We start from the raw sequence: 17,168 nt of genomic DNA, 5'->3' as shown, positions 1-17,168 counted from the left end.
TTGCAGTGTAACCTAGGTTCCAAAATGGCAGCAACCATGATTAGAGAGTGATGAAAGAAATGCTTTTAGTGTTTAATGTCCTTTTAAAGGGACAAAGAAGTAAAACAAAAAAGTGAGCATACATATAATAGATTATTAATTATAATCAAATAAATATTTTTTTAAATGAAACATTTCACCCAAACAACAGAAAATTACTGTTTGTACACAATCCATTGTCAGGAATTTCTCACTGGTTAGTAAATAAAACATAACTACAATATAATTCAGAGGAGAATTATATTTATATCACATGTTTTTCTTTTACATTTTTTATTATTTTTCACTTTCAATTGTTTTAATATAAAAAGCTGCCCTTTTCACATATGAGGTTCCTGATGGTTTATTCCTCATACTGTATCACCATCCTTGTTATAAGATCTCTATACTAGTCATAGGTATCCCAAACATGAAACCCAAAGGGTTTAGTCTTCATTAAGAAACACAATATATTTATTGTTACACTTGTATACTTTATAGGTGGAATCTATATAGTATACGTATACCACAGAGTTTAGCACAATTCAAGTATATTTTTGTTTATGCATAGTATATAAATACAACATGTACAGTGACAGCAAAATGAATATTAAAATATATAGATTGTTTTTATATTTATTTATACGCTACATTGATTGAGATTAAAAACTGTAATGTTGTACCATATTGACAAAAAAATATGGCAGCTTAAAGACTCATCACACTTATACCTAAATACGTAAAGAAAAGTTTAGCAGAAAGATAGTCTTTGCATAGCCTCAGTTTCTGAAAGTATAAGCCCTTGACATATTAATACACATTGAAAACGCATCACAATTCCCAAACAGACCGAGTAAAGCATCAGCTGCTGTTATGTAGTTTTACATAAGTGTGTTATACAGGCGTTCTCCCCCATTCATTTCAGTGGGTTGAGTGTCTATTTGTTCTATCACTCAATAGACACTTAAAATAGTTGCTGAAAAAACTAACACAGATAATGGATTTAAAGTCTATTACATCCTCTAAACAAGCTAAAAAAAGAAGTATTTTGCAATTTACACATTCTAAAGTGGTGGTATTGATCTTTCCTTTGCGTTTTGTTTAGAGGAACCAAAAAGCAATGACCTGACCAAGGAATTTGTTAATACTTTCAAACAAACGCAGGAACCAGACAGTAGAGGACATTTCAGTTCTACTTGATAATGTTTTTGTAGTTACTGTTTGCTAATCAACTGTGAAAATAAAGGGTGAGAAAATCCCCAAAACATGCATGAAAATTGCAACCTATATACAAATGTCTTTTAGTAACCTTGAACTACAGGTTAGACATCATTATAGAAATCATGCTTTAAGATGAATAGAGGAATTGCTCTTCCTAACAAAGAATATTAAGAACAAATGAGGAAAATATACTGTTTATTTCAAAACAAGACCTGAAACTTGTATTTTGCTAAAATATTTCTTTAAATATCACAACATTAAATTGAACAATGGAAAAATAACAGAAAAGTTCACAATAGATAGTTTTGTATAATGCAAAGGTAAACAACCTATAGGGATTCAAACTATTTCAAGGACATTCTGTCATCCAATCAACTCTAAAGAAACTGCTAATTTAAGTAGAAATCCTTTCTTTTTTTTATAACTTTTTTATTTTCTCATAGAAGTGAAAGAGTTTCTGCTCTTTGTTTTTACTGATATATATATATATATAACTTATTAATATATACACCTTTTAGACTGTTATTTTTTGTGGGGGGGGGGGGGCATTGCCCTCAGTTTACATACCTGCTGAGTTAAATGCTTAATTCATTACTACTTTATGTTGTGTAACTATAACTTTTTTGCTTGATTACCATCTCAACAGTCAATCTGTCTCTCCATTCTTAAAGGGGCAATCAACACCAGAATTTTTGTTGTTTTAAAAGATAGATAATCCCTTAATTACCAAATTCCCCAGTTTTTCATAACCAACACAGGTATAATTATACATGTTTTACCTCTGTAATTACCTTGTATCTAAGCCTCAGCAGACTGCCCCCTTATTTCAGTTCTTTTTACAGACTTACATTTTAGCCAATCAGAGCTGTCTCCATGGTAAATTCACGAGCATGAGCTCAATGTTATCTATATGAAACACATGAACTAATGCCCTCTAGTGGTGAAAAACTTTCAAAATGCATTTAGATTAGAGGCGGCCTTCAAGGTCTAAGAAATTAGCATATGAACCTCCTAGGTTTAGCTTTCAACTAAGAATACCAAGAGAACAAAGTAAAATTGGTGATAAAAGTAAATTGGAAAGGTGTTTAAAACTGCATGCCCTATCTGAATAATGAAAGTTTTTTTTGGACTTGACTGTCCCTTTAAAGATTGTCTCCTTTTTTACAACCCCCTTTTTTTCTCCTATAGCTATGGAATAGTGCCTTTCTATTTCTTGTTTAAAATATGGATGTCACCATTTTAATATGGAACTTCTTTTGCTCTTCAATCTCTTCATCTTGTTATAACTTCTGATGCTCAATTTCCATATTCAAATAGCTACAAATGAATGCTAACATGTCATAATGCTAAAAAAAAAACATAATTTATGCTTACCTGATACATTCATTTATTTTATGGTGGTAAGAGTCCATGATCCATTACTCATGGGAATTACCTTCCCTACCACTTAGAAGAGGCAAAGATTCCCAAACCCCAAGAGCTCTATAACCCCTCCCAACTCACACATATCTCAGTCTAACTCATATCCAAGCAGAAGTGAGAAAAGAGCAAGAGCCAAAAAATGGAGCAGGGAAAAATATGTGCTTAAACAAGAAACAAAGCCCTTGAAATTAAAGGGTGGAATCTTGTGGATTCTTACCACCATGAAAGAAATTATTTTATCAGGAAATCATAAATTATGTTTTCTTTCATACAGGTGGTGAGAGTCCATGATCCATTACTCATAGGAACTAATACCCAAGCTGTGGAGTCCATGAATAATAACAAAAAGGAAGTGATTTAAAAAACACCAACATATTTTTATTGAGAAAAAAAATCCACAACCCTAATATTTTTTTAAATGCACTTTAAAAAAATTGAACAGACATGAATCAAACTGAAACAACCTTTCTACCTAAAGCTGCCTCAGAGAAAGCAAAAACATCAAAATGGTAGAATTTTGTAAAAGTATGCAAAGAAGACCAAGTAGCTGCCTTACAAATTTGATCAACTTAGGCCTCATTCTTAAAAGTTCATGAAGTTTTGAATAAAAAAAAATTCATCCAAGAAGCCAAAGAAATGGCAGAATACTTATGTCCTTTCCTAGATACAGAAAAGTGAATGAACAAATTAGAAGTTTGTCTAAAGGCCATAGTAGCATCAATGTAATATGTGTATACTCTAACAAAATCCAAATTACGCAAATATCTTTCTGAAGCAGACTTGAGATTAGGACACAAAGAAGGAACATCAATTTCTCTACTGATGTTATCACAAGAAACAAGCTTTGCTAAGAAATCAAAAGTAGTACTTAAGACTACTTTATCCTGATGAAAGCCCAGATAAGGAGGAGCAGAAGAAAGAGTAGATAATTCAGAAAATCTTCTAGCAGATGAAATAGCTAAAAGAAGCAACACTTTCCAAGAAAGTAGCTTAATATCAACCTTATACATAGGTTTAAATGGAGAGACTTGCAAAACTCTTAATACCAAGTTAAGATTCCAAGTAGGAGAACCTGTCTTAATTGCAGGTTTGATACAAACCAAAGCCTGGAAAAAATATAAATATCATGAAGAATAGCAATCTTCCTATGAAACAAAATGGAAAGAGCAAAAATCTGTCATTTCAGGGAACTGGCAGATAAACTCTTTTGCAAGCCATCCTGTAAAAACTGTAGAATCCTTGGAATTCTAAAAGAATGCCAAGAAAAAACATGGTCTATACACCAAAAAATTAAAGTCTTTCCAGACTTTATGGTAACTTTTCCTAGTCACAGGCCTCCAAGCTTGAATGAAGGATTCAATCACAGAATCAGAGAAACTCCTATGTCTTAGAACTAAAAACATTATATGTCCATACCATCACGTTTAGACCCTTGAGAACCAGATAGGATGCCTAGTCCTAAGGACAGAGGAAAATGAAGCCAACTGAACCTCTGTACTAGATTTGGATACCAAATCCTGTAAAATCACAGTAGGATTACCAAGTCTCTCTAGGCTTAGTTAAAAAACCATTCTTAGTAGATGTACCAACAGATACACAGGATGAACAAGAGAGGTAGTAGAACAACTATTAATACTATGTAAGGGACCCTGAACCTTACCAAGGGCATGAGAAGTTTGTTTAATATCTACATGCTAAAGTAGAAGCAACTCCTCTAGGAGACAAAACTGGGGACTGTAAACATTGATTTCTGAAATGATTATCCCTAGAATAAGAACTACCAAAGCTAGACAACAACTGTACTTTAGTTAAGAGGGAATTGAAAACATTACCCTTATCACCAGAAAAATAAGAGTTACCCTCAGTTGGTAAAAATAAGTTACTACTGTGACCATGTTTAACTGCAAAAAGAAAATAAACTTTATTTAAATATCACCTGAGCATCTCTATGTGAAAAAAGAAGATATTTTACCTCACAATTTCCTCAGCTTAGCAGAGTAAGTTCTAGTAAAAGTTATACTCAGCTATTGCTCAGCTGCAGGTAAAAAAAAAAAAAATGAAGAAATAAACATCAGCAGTGCTGAGGTCATAAACTCATTAACTGTGATCTCATGAGATTTGACTTAACTCTCATGAGATTTTATAGTAATTTTCCTTAAAATGAATAGGGAAATAATATGAGTGTGCACGTAAGCTCACTCCCTTAGCTGTCCAGGAACAGACATACTGATTTGCTGCTTAGAAGTCCTTTACAATGGGATGTGGCTACTGAGGATTTTTTGAGGTAAAATATCTTTCTTTTTTTTCTTTTTTTTTTAAAATACTTTATTTATTCATTCCAGTGCAACTTACAGTGACAATTCAACCATAAACATAGATCAATAAGCAACAGTTACATGTACTTTCATCAAAAACAATATATCCATAGGTCTCATCACTTCGGCCACACTGGGTTTTTTCCTTTATTTTCCTCCATTCTCCTTAACCTCTGTGGCTCGCCCTCACCTATCTCTTGCCCTCAACTCCTTTCCCGACCCTAAGGTATAGGGTGAGCTGTGTAGCTAACTGTACTCATTCATCTCCTATCCTCCACCCCTGCTGATTCGGTGTCTCTGTGCTTAGAAACTTCAGTCTGGTATAACCTCATTCAATCTACCTTCCCTTCTCTCCTTTCTCTTAATCTATGTTCCTTGATTGTCTTCTCAGACTAGTCTTAGCCGCCTCCCCTCCAGGCACCGCCTCCAGAATTTTCTCCTCTCCCTCCTCTAAAGCCAATCTCATCATCACTTATCTGATCTAGTCCTACGTGAAAATATTCCATTGTCCTCTCAATTGTGCGTTTAATATGTATTCCGTATCTTTAAAGGGATAAATGACCTGTTTCTGATGTGGGATATCTAATGTGTTAATGAGTGGTTCCCATTTGGTCATGAACTTCTTTGTTCTCCTTGTGATGTCGCACTGAGTGTCTATTTGCTCACATATCATCTGTTTCCTCAATCCTTCCTTGAGTTGGGCTATATGTGGGGGTACCTGTGTCAGCCATTGTTTGAGGATCAGTTTCCTAGCGTGTAAGATTACATTGTGTATGTAGTTTCTATGCTTTTGGATCTTTCCTTGTGTATGGAAGAGTATCACCATTTTAGGTGTTAAGCTGACTTTTTCCCCTGTACTCATCTCCAGCCATCTCTGTGTCATACCCCAAAATCTTGCCAATCTTGGCCATTGCCATATCATGTGTATGATGTTTGGGTTGGCATTTGAACACTTTGGACACAAGCCTGATGTGTCCTGTTGCCATTTGTGAAATTGCTTTGGTGTGATGTATGCATTGTGGAGCAATTTAATATGGGATTCTCTTATTTCGTTTGACAGTGTGGCCTCTCTCACCTTTGCAAAACTTTGTTCAATACAAGTATCAGTGAGGTCCTTCCCCATTAGTGTGGTCCAAGTGTTCTGGAGGTGTATCAAATTTGTTTTGTTTGCTTTCTTCTGAAGGACTTTGTACGTGTGAGAAATGGATGTAAGCCCCCCTGTGTTAATGACAGCAGTCTGTAGATGTCACAGTCAGTGTCCGGCATATTCCCGGATCTCAACAGGTTCTGCACATAGTGCCTCGCCTGGAGATAGGCAAAGTGGTGGCTATTAGGTAGAGCATGATCTCTTTGTAGATCTCTGAACAGTCGGATTGTCGCTCGTCTGCAGAGAGGATGTGTTTATGAGATGTCACCCCCTGCTCCCCCCACAGTTTAAATGGTTTCGTGGTAAACCCAGCTGGAAAGTCTGGGTTACCTCCCCATGGCAAGAATACCGTGTGATTCGGTGAGACCCCAAGGGACTTACAGACCTTCCTCCATGCCCCTATCGGGCCACTGAACAATGTCACCCTTCCCCGAATAGTGTCTATTTGTGCACGAGTCATATGCGGTAGCATCTTGAGTGACCACGGTTTAATGTATTCTGCCTCTAACTTACTATTGGTAAAGTGTCCCCCATCTGTCAACCAGTCCATCACATATTTAGTCACAGCCGCCCAATTATAGTGTTCTATGTTTGGTAGCCCAAAGCCCCCCACCTCCGGCCCACATGTCATCTTTTGATAATTAATTCTATGTTTTTTCCCCCTCCAAACAAAGTTTAATATATCTTTATTCAGTGTCTTGAGATCTTGTTTATGCAGGATTTCTGGTAGCATCTGTAGGGTATAGAGTAATTTGGGGAATGGAATCATTTTGATCAGCCCTACCCTTCCTGATAGGGATATTGGTAGTGTGTGCCAGGTCCCTAACATTCGTTTCAGGTTCTTCAATAATGGTTTATGATTGACTCCATACCATTGGGTTGGATCTCTGGTCAGTGTGATACCTAGGTATTTAAAGGTATGTGTGATCACTTTAAAATTGTCCTCTAGGGGTGTGTCAGGATTTTTGTTTAGTAGCCATAGCAATTCAGATTTATCCTTGTTTATCTGGTAGCCGGAGATCTCACCGAATTCAGCAATAATTTTGGTTATGGTGGGGATGTTTCGCCTGGGGTCTCTGATATATTACACCATGTCATTGGCAAATACTGATAAGTGGTTGGCCACCCCGCCCATCTCCAGACCCACCATTTCTTTCTTTAATTTAATGGCCAAAGGCTCCAGCGCTAGATCAAAAAGATACAGAGATAAGAGGCATCCCTGCCTCGTGCCTCTCTTAAGGAGAAATGTTTTGGAGGGCGTCCCATTTACAAGGATAGCCGCTTGAGGATTGCTATAAATGGTTTTAATGGCTTCCATGAAAGGTCCCCGTATCCCAAATCTCCCCATAGTGGTGAATAGATGATCCCACAGTATTTTGTCAAATGCCTTCTTGGCGTCTACTAATATCAAGCAGGCCTCTTCTTTACCAAAATGTTTGTTGTCCCTACCCTGTTTCCAATAATGTGTAAGCTTAGCTGCAATTTCCTCATGTTTTTAACTGCCGATCTACCCTTTACAAAAAAATATCTTTCTTTTTTACATAGAAATGTTCAGGTGATATTTTCTAGTCAGTTTTTTACAGCCATGCTGCATCACTTTCAAGTGTTTCAACATTTGGGTATCATGGCCTTTTAACTGCCATAATATCAAATAAAGCATCACAAATAAAAGATTTAACAATCTTAAGAAAACTTAGAAGATTGTCACAAACAGGATTCTCAAAACACTGTTCAGAAAGAATGTATAACCAATAGGTTGAAGCACCAGCCACATTAGCTAAAGAAATGGCTGGCCTAATCAAATCATTTGCTTGTAAAAAAAGTCCTTCTGTGAAAAGTCTCCTGTCTAGAGGTTCTTTAAAGTACTATTTTACAAAGGAATAGTAGTACACTGAGCCAAAGGGGAAATAGCCCCATCAACCTTAGGGACATTTTCCCATACCTCAAAATTAGCTGCTGGCAAAGGACATAACTTTTTAAACCTTGCAAAGGGTTTAATGAATTTCCAGGCTTAGACCATTCCTTAGAAATCATGTCGGAGACAGTATCTGGAAGATTAACAACAATCTTAAAATGTAAATGATTACACAGTTTGCCATCAGAAACTTTAGGATTTTTAACCCCTAAAGTAATTAAAAACCTTTAAAAGAGAATAAATATGTTCAACTTTAAACAAACAAAAAGATATATCAAGCTCAATATCAGATGAAAATTCCTCATCAGCAGACGAGACTTCACCCTCTGAAGACATAAAGTATCCCTGGCCCCAGGGCACATAATACTAGTAGAAGGAGAAACCTGTACTGACCTTAAACGCTTGTTTGAAGGTGGGAGAGCTGAAATAGCTTCAGATACCGCTGCTGTAATTAACTTTCTCAATTTAGGTGAACGTTTCTCAGCCTTCTCCTGTAATGAAGAAACAGAAGGAGCATTATTACCTACAGAAACCTATTAGATTGCTCTGAATACATTAACAAATTTAAACATGAATAACATAAATAAGCTGAGGAAGGTACCACACCTATTGGTAGAAAGGTGATCAGGTTTCTGGGGTATAAATAGGAACAGAATCAGAAGGCTCCATTACAGCATTCAATAATGCATCAAGCACTATAACCCCCTAAAATAAGCTCTTGACGAATGGAAAAACATAGCCCTCTTAAGAAGCTAAGTAATATTGTGTGCAAAACCAAAATGTCAAAAAATAAAAAGACAGAAGGTATATAACATCCGACTAGAGGAATGTGCATATTGAGTCCTTACAAAAGAAATATCCTTTCCAATGGTCCCCCACCTCCATCAAATATTTGGGCATTTATTTAAGCCCAAACCTCAAAGCAATGATATCTAGAAATTTTACTGACTGCCTGCCTGAGTTTAGAAAGCTTTTAGAAAGCTGGGAATTCAGAGAATTCTCATGGACAGGCAGAATTGCTGCTGTCAAAATGTCATTGCTCCCAAAAATTATGTACCTTTTTAGGTGTATAAACCTATCTGTCCCTAGAACAATACTAAATAAGCTCCAAAGTCTCATTTCAACATATATCTTGAAAGGTAAGAGACCTAGAGTTGCTACTACCATTATCCAACAACCGGTCCATAGAGGTGGGCGGGCGTACCCGAGTATTCTACTATATCATGATGCAGCTCGTTTAGCGCATCTTATGGGGTGGAGCTTGAGGGAACTACTGTATAGAAGGCAGGAAGTTGAGCAATCATTCTTGCCCAAAGGCCTACTTCTTTCAGATCTCCCCTGGATCCCAATTCATATGCGTAAATCTTTAAACATTGACCATCCAATTATATTGGACATGTTGAAACTCTGGGACACCAAAAAGCATACAGAGATGGTCTCTCCGCACCCCTTACCTATCTATAGGATTCGTAGTGTTCTGGCTTCAATGTTTGAGACCCACGTCCATGAATGGTCAGATATAGCTGATCTACCTATATCCTCCTTATATAAGGATAACACTATCCTAACTTTTGAGGAGGCGAGATGTAAATTTTCTCTGCCTTCTTCACTACAATTTGAGTATGTTCGATTGGCTAGTATCCTCAAATCTTTGGCCTTGGCGGGACAATCCCTAAGAAAACCCACTAAGTGGGAACAGAAGTGGGAAGCAGGAGTGTCACTCAAAGCTGGTCCCCCAGGAGCTGTTAAGCATAATCAGTATAGAGCCTGGGACAGGGAGCTGAATACTGACACAGAGATGAATGAATGGCTTAGGGAGCTGACGAGCGCTAAAAGACTTCTGCACTGTGCAACCCTCTGGGAATTATACTACAAATTGACAATCTGATGGCACCTGGTACCGGTAACTCTACATAAATATTATCAAACATCTTCCCCTCTGTGTTGGAGAGATTGTGGAAGCTTAGGAACACATATCCATATATAATGGGAATGCTCCAAAATAAGAGGTCTTTGGAGGAATGTTTTTGGAATTTTAAATAATTTGAGCATCTCGGTACGGATGGGTCCTGCTCTGGGTCTCCTGCATCATGGATATCCAGATTTACCTGAGGCGTTCACAATCTTAAATTCATATGTCCTCATGGCCACGAAGTTGGCCATAGCTAGAGAATGGAAGCAACCATCTCCCCCAACGCTGGTTAAAGTCATAGCTATAGTAGAATACATTAAAAGTATGGAGGAGTATGCCTTTAGGTCCTTGAACAAATTAGAACTATGTCAAGATATTTGGCGTCTGTGGAATGAAATAAGGCCACATTAGCAACCTGAGATTTGGGATATAATGTATTATGGCAAATAACATATGTAATTATTTTTTTTCTCTTCCAGAATTCCCCCCCCCTTCTTCCAATCACATGGAGCTTGCTGCAGAATAGTCCTAACTATATATTATTTAGTTGGGTAGTAGGTATCTGGGGAGACCCTAAGTTACGCTATTAAACAATACGGGTCACCATTGTAGTTACTGAGATTTCTTGATAGGTCAGATGGTCCTGTTAGGCCTCAATAATAGCTACTTACATTTTGTTGTATAAACATATAAAATGAGGGTTTCATTTGGCTAAATGTGATTGTTTTTACCTTTTCCTTCGTTGGTAATGTGACATTTTCTCCTTATCATTATAATTGTTATTTTCTTGAAGTGCAATTACGTTATCTTCTACTGAATATGTATGTGATCACAATGTGTGTTTCTGTATGGAGATTTCTGTATTTATTATCTCTCTAATAATCCTCAATAAAAGATTTATTTAAAAAAAATAATACTTACCAGCAGACACTCATCCACCATCTAAGTAGCAGACAGTCAAACCAATACTGAAACATATCAGTAGAGGTTATTTAATAGAAGTATATTGTAGATCCATAATGGGGACGCAACAGACAAGTCCTGTGACTGAGTTTGCAGAATTTATGAAGAAATTCCCATAAGGTGAATAAAACAATCATAAACAATACCCCAAATACATCCCTCTGACAAGTACTACACACTAAGGTGAATCTGGGCCTCAAAATACACTGAAAACCCCTCTCACTGAAGAAACTCATGCACATCTACATTTTTCAAGCACCTCCAATGGAGGAAAAGAAAAGTCTAAGGTATGTATGAGGTGGGAGGGGTTATATAGAGCTCTTGGGGTTTTGGAATTGTTGACTCCTCCAAGTAGCTACATTAAAGCCTGTTTGCTGTGCTTAAAGGACCAGTGAGTGCTGTCTCATTGCTTTATATATAAATATATATATATATATATATCATTATATATCATGTTGATGTTTCAGAGACACCTATGGTATCCCCTTTCAGCTCCTGGTTGAATATTCATATCTGAAGTTTCATATCTGAAAAACGGAAAAAAGAGATCTCATGAGAAAAATGCCTGTTGAGGCTGACAAAAATATATAGTGTTCTATAATAAAGCAAAAGGGGAAATTACCTTATTTTAAATGTCTCAAATATTTAACATTTGTACCCTCTCTCCTAACCCAAAGTAGATAAGGCAGAGAGCTGTTCTCATAATCTTTAGCAGTAGAGGAGCAGATGGACAGCAGCTTAAACTTAAATAAAGTTTAAGGGCTCCATGTACTAAGCAGTCAGCGAGCTACCCGCAACAAATCTCGCGTCAAAACTCGCAAACTGATATGTACAAAGCCATCAATTATGTTAAAACTCGCATCTTTAAAATTGCGAGCGTACTTATCCGTCAAACCTCGCTACCTCTCCATTTTTTACTGTAAATAGACACATTTGACCACCAACTCGCCAAAAACGAATGTACTAAAAAATCTATTTGTCCGCTCGCGTCAATCTCCGCCCCCACCTCGTTATTTTTGCCTCGCCACCTTTTAGGTGGCGGGCAAGGTACAAAACAATAGGAAAGCCACTCTAGACGCCAGTCTATACATATATAAAAGGCAGTAATATCAGCATTGTACTTACATTGTTCATTTCAGCAGCTATGGAGAGAATTCTGTTTTTGTTTATTCTCCGTTTGATGCAAATCCGGGCTAGAAGACAGAATACTGGAAATGTAGCTAATCCTATCGTTAGAAGAAGGAGAGTTTGTGTCCCCCATGTATTCCTTCCACGGGTTGGTTTGCACGGCCTTTCTGACCGAGAGATCATACAAAGATTCCGGCTTGATCGTGAATCGATATTACACCTGTATCGAGAGATTGAAGATCATTTGGAGCCAATGACTGCTCGTTCACAAGCTATTCCGGGACTTCTGAAACTATTAGCTGCATTGCATTTTTTTGCAACAGGCTCCTTTCAGGCAGTTTCTAGCGTCATTATTGGAATGAGTCAATCTGCTTTTTCACGCCACTTATCCAAAGTAATAGGGGCTATGATGGCTATTTTTCATCGATATGTTTGTTTGCCATCTACCCCTGAAGAATGGCAATCTATCAAGTCAAATTTCTATAGGATGGCTGGGATGCCCAATGTCCTAGGTGCCATTAACTGTACCCATGTTGCTGGATTCTTGGATTTTGAAGCGGTTTCAGATCCAGATGAAGCCATATCGAAATTGTAAATAAAGATCACAAAAACGAGCGCTCTGTAATTACTCTCCAAAAATTTTGGAACAATAATAAAGTTGTTTAGAAAAGTTGTACATTTATAGGAGCAAAATTCTATTCCCGCGACTACTATGACGTTCATGACACCTTACATGTCACGTGTTAACAATTGGTCAGATAATTCAACTGAAAGTTAAGTACATCAGCTTAGTCGCGGCGAGCGAGGCGTCAAATTTATCAATATTCCGCCACTGCTTGCGGCGGGCTAGACGTGTCTATTTATTGTGGGATTATTAGTACATAGCTACAGCGGACACCATTTCGCCCGCGGCGAGTAACGGCGAGTTTAGCCGCGTCTAAAATGACGGATGAATTGACGGTTTAGTACATGGAGCCCTAAGTAGTGGCTAGTGCTAAAAGCCAGAAGCAGCACAAAAAGCTTTTTTTTGTTTTGTTTTGTTTTGTTTTTTTAAATGTGTGAATGTGTGTTCTTCTTTTTTTTAATGGGGCCACAATTGTCAAGCACAAAAGTAAAGCTTGCATAATGGCTAAAACATGAATCAATCAACTGACAAATACATTGCTGTGTTGCTATTGAATAGTGTAAATCTGAAAATGTGAAGACTTTATGACCCACACAAAAGCCTTTCCCACTGTCAAAAACGAAATTGCTGTATTTAGAGTAATAACTTTGATAGACTCAATTAATTTTTTTTGTTACATGCATTTGTTCATTTTTAAGCTAAAAGGACTGTTTATTTACGACTCAAAAAACATATAAAAAATTTTACTTTTTTAAATTGGTTCAAATCCAAATGCACATGTCTAAAGGCTGTGACACACTGAGAGCAGTGCGGCGTGCAGCGTGATGATGCGGCTGTGTGCCCTGCCTTTTCATCTCTGCGTGCTCAGCCGCGTCAAGAGTGCTCAGAATTGAAATATTTGAACTTCAGAAGTGATGCGATGTGGCGCGGCATTGCTTGCAGTGTGTCACAGCCTTTATACACAGAGAGACACACACATGCATACACAAACATTGGTGCGAGAAACTGATTACAAAATTGAAAACATTTTGTCAAAATGTCCTGAAAATGAGTAGAAATATTTTATACTTATATTATAATTTATTATATTTATATTGTGTTTTATTGTGATATACTGATATATATATATATATATATATATATATATATATATATATATATATATTCATTTATATATATATATATATATATATATATATATATATATATATAAAAATATATATATATATATATATATATTATATATATATATCTCAACTTCCTTTTTTAGAACTTATATGCTAATTGCAAATTATATTATCATTAAATGTGTTGCTGTAATTGTAATATTCATAAAAATCTAATTTCATAAATCTTTGTAGTATCATTTGGTACATGCTTCTAAACAAATTTGGCAGAATAACAGTTTCTGAAACTAATCCAGGGGCCGGTATTTAAAACATAAAGTATTTGCAAGCACAATTTGTCTGCTAAAACACAAATTACAATTGTTTGCTTGTGATTGTTCTCCAAATGCAAATGTTTTAAGTATATCAGAATGTCATCAATCAAATAAACTAAAAAAAGGAAGCACTTTGCAAAGAAACTTGTTCTTGTGATTTAAAACAATATACTACACATTGATATATTTGGTATTTGGCCTAATTCACACTTGGTAATTGAAGATCATTACTGCTATAATATCTTTCTTGACTTTTCATTTGTGTGAATGCCAAGAACAGCTGATCAAAAATCTGGACCTCCACACAGAATTCTCTAGACAATGATGATCTTACTTGTTAATTTTACTTTCGTCTCATTTACAAGATAGATGTTCTTATGGAACTTAATAAATTGAACTGGCTGTAGCCCAAAATGCTGAAGGTGGTTTAATTGGTGATAACAGCTTTAGTATTTGTCCCTTTCATCTTGTTTTCAAAGAACTTATGAAATCACTCTTGCACGCATGTTATGAATAGCAACAGAGATGTAAACACTTTAAATATTGAACTTTTATTAGGGACATAAAAAAAATCTCTAGCTCAGCATCACTCTTTCGGTTAAATAAAACAAGGAACTATGTATGTGATTATTTTAAATTACAAATTTTGAATTCATAACAGAAAGTATTTATTTTCTAATGTGCAAAACATGTAATTCAACGATACCAATACAATTAAAATATACCAATAAAGTATATTAAACCATGAACTAAATTCAATGTACTGAAATGTAATTAGTTAATTAATTAATTTCATACATTATCTACTTATTCCTAGCTTATTTAAAATTAACACATGATTTTAGTATATAAAAATGATATAGCAATAAAATGATATCTACCATGTCATGTAGATACAAATCACAAGGAGCACCGTTTGGTGGATTTATTGTTCCATGGTTATACTCTCCATATCACCCTCAATTTTTCAGATGCTGCAATTATTCTATTATAATACCTAAAGCTAGTCTACATCAAATAAATAACTCTGCTATACATTCAATTTTCATAGTATTATAGGCAGTGCCTTGCAAGCCAGAATGTAACATTGACTGAACAATAATAAAACATATCTAGAGTAAGAAAGAGATTAGAATTGTTTAAAAGATTGGTACTTAGCATAACTACATTAAAATGTGACCAAATATTTTACAAGCTTTTCAACGAAGCAATGGGCGAATAAAATACAATTAAAATAAATAATTACATTAATTTAATATTTGCTGTGACGGATCCCCGGCTGGGTAGCTCCGCCAAACGGGTCCTTCCACTGCCTGGAACAAGCTGCTATGTAGCCAAGGAAAGTGATTGCTATGTAGCCCAGGAAAGTGATTCTAGCATGAGCCCACCTAAATGACTGGACAGACTAGCATTCAGGTGAAAAAAAGAACTGCCTTTATTGGGACAAACACACATCTTTTATACACACACACACATCTTGATTAAACAGGGAGACAATGCCACAGTTTTCCCACCATTCCCGCCCCTCCAGACTGACCGGTGCCTCCATAGCAACCATAGTCCCACAGAATCACAGGACACAGTGATGACAGTTTTGGGGGGATCTCAGGGGCACTTCCAGGGTGTCATTTGAAAGCTATCGGTCCCCAGATGCCGCAGTCCAAAAGCGGCGTGATTTGTTATTGGGGACTTTAGATACAGCCCATTGAAGTTATGGGGGTAGGGGTGTCCAAAACCCCCGGTTCCTAAAGCAGCTCCCCTCCGGTAATTCCCCCACCTCTTGTCCTCCCTAGGGGCTACTAATCCCCAAAAGAGAGGAGCTCTGGGGCACATGGTTGCTGGAGCGACCAGGGGTAAAGGTAGCGGGTGTCCTGCTGTCCTATGGCCGACCGGGAGTTCCAGGAGCCCGGACAGCCTGAGAGGGGTTAGGCGGGTGTCCATGGTGAGGCGGCCGACTGGGAGTTCCAGTGGCCGGCCAGCCTAGGAGGGTTTTCCTGGTCATACACCAGCTTTTCACAAGACAAGCAAACCAAAGCTCCCAGGGATTGTGGTTGCTCTGAGGAGCCCAAAACCACTGAGAAACAACAGGGGTGAGGTTATAGGGGGGTAGGGGTTTAACCCTTGCAGCCTGGTATCTGTGACATATGCTATCATCAGTCTCAAAATAAAATATTCAGTACCCTCCTACGTTCAACATTCCACAATAAAATAATACTGTTGTCCTATTATAAACTTAATAGAGTTAATTGTTTATATGGCATATATAGTGAACATATCTAAAGTTTGTTTAAATTATCGTTAATGTGTGTTTTTCTTTTAAAAATGTTCTAAGTATACTGAACCTTAGAAGAACATTTGTATCAATTTTTCTTGAATTTAACTTTCTACCACAATATTGAATGCTTGGGTCCATCAATAGGTTATAGTGCTTAGTCATGATATGAATGCAACAATTATATAAAATTATTGAAAATGTATATATATTGAATTATCGTTCTGTTGAGCATTTATAAATACATGATATACATCTTGTTATACAATAATCTACAGAACACAATAAATAATATGCACTTTGCAGGTCAAAAGTAGGTACTCTCTATACCATAGACACATTTTACATTCAATGTTTTTTAATTATAACATATAATATGAGTGCTAAATTAATAAATGTTATCATTTAGTGAAAGAAGATCAGTCTTATATACCTTAGTAACTGATGTAAAGAATGATTTAAAGTATAATAATAATAACTCAGTATTGTGAAATATTATTTTGTATCTTTTTAATTTAACACATTTGTAAAAAATGTTGTTAGATAATTACTGGTAAAGCGCTAAATATAATAACAGATGGCCTAGATCTGGGTCCAGAAGACGACATTTAGGGAACACATTAGACACTCTTTTATTCCATTTAGCCACTCTACGTGGGATTAAATAATCCCTATGTACCACTCTAAATTGTGTTTCTCTATAATATGATGAAGAAAAGAGTCTTTGAGTTTTTTTAAACTTTTCAAGAGTACTTGAAATCCACTAAATCTACCATTATTGTCCAATAA

The sequence above is a fragment of the Bombina bombina genome, chromosome 5, assembly GCF_027579735.1.
Source record: "Bombina bombina isolate aBomBom1 chromosome 5, aBomBom1.pri, whole genome shotgun sequence".
Classification (NCBI taxonomy): Eukaryota; Metazoa; Chordata; class Amphibia; order Anura; family Bombinatoridae; genus Bombina; species Bombina bombina.
The sequence above is the reverse complement of the archived record's forward strand: the minus strand, read 5'-3'. Positions refer to the sequence as shown.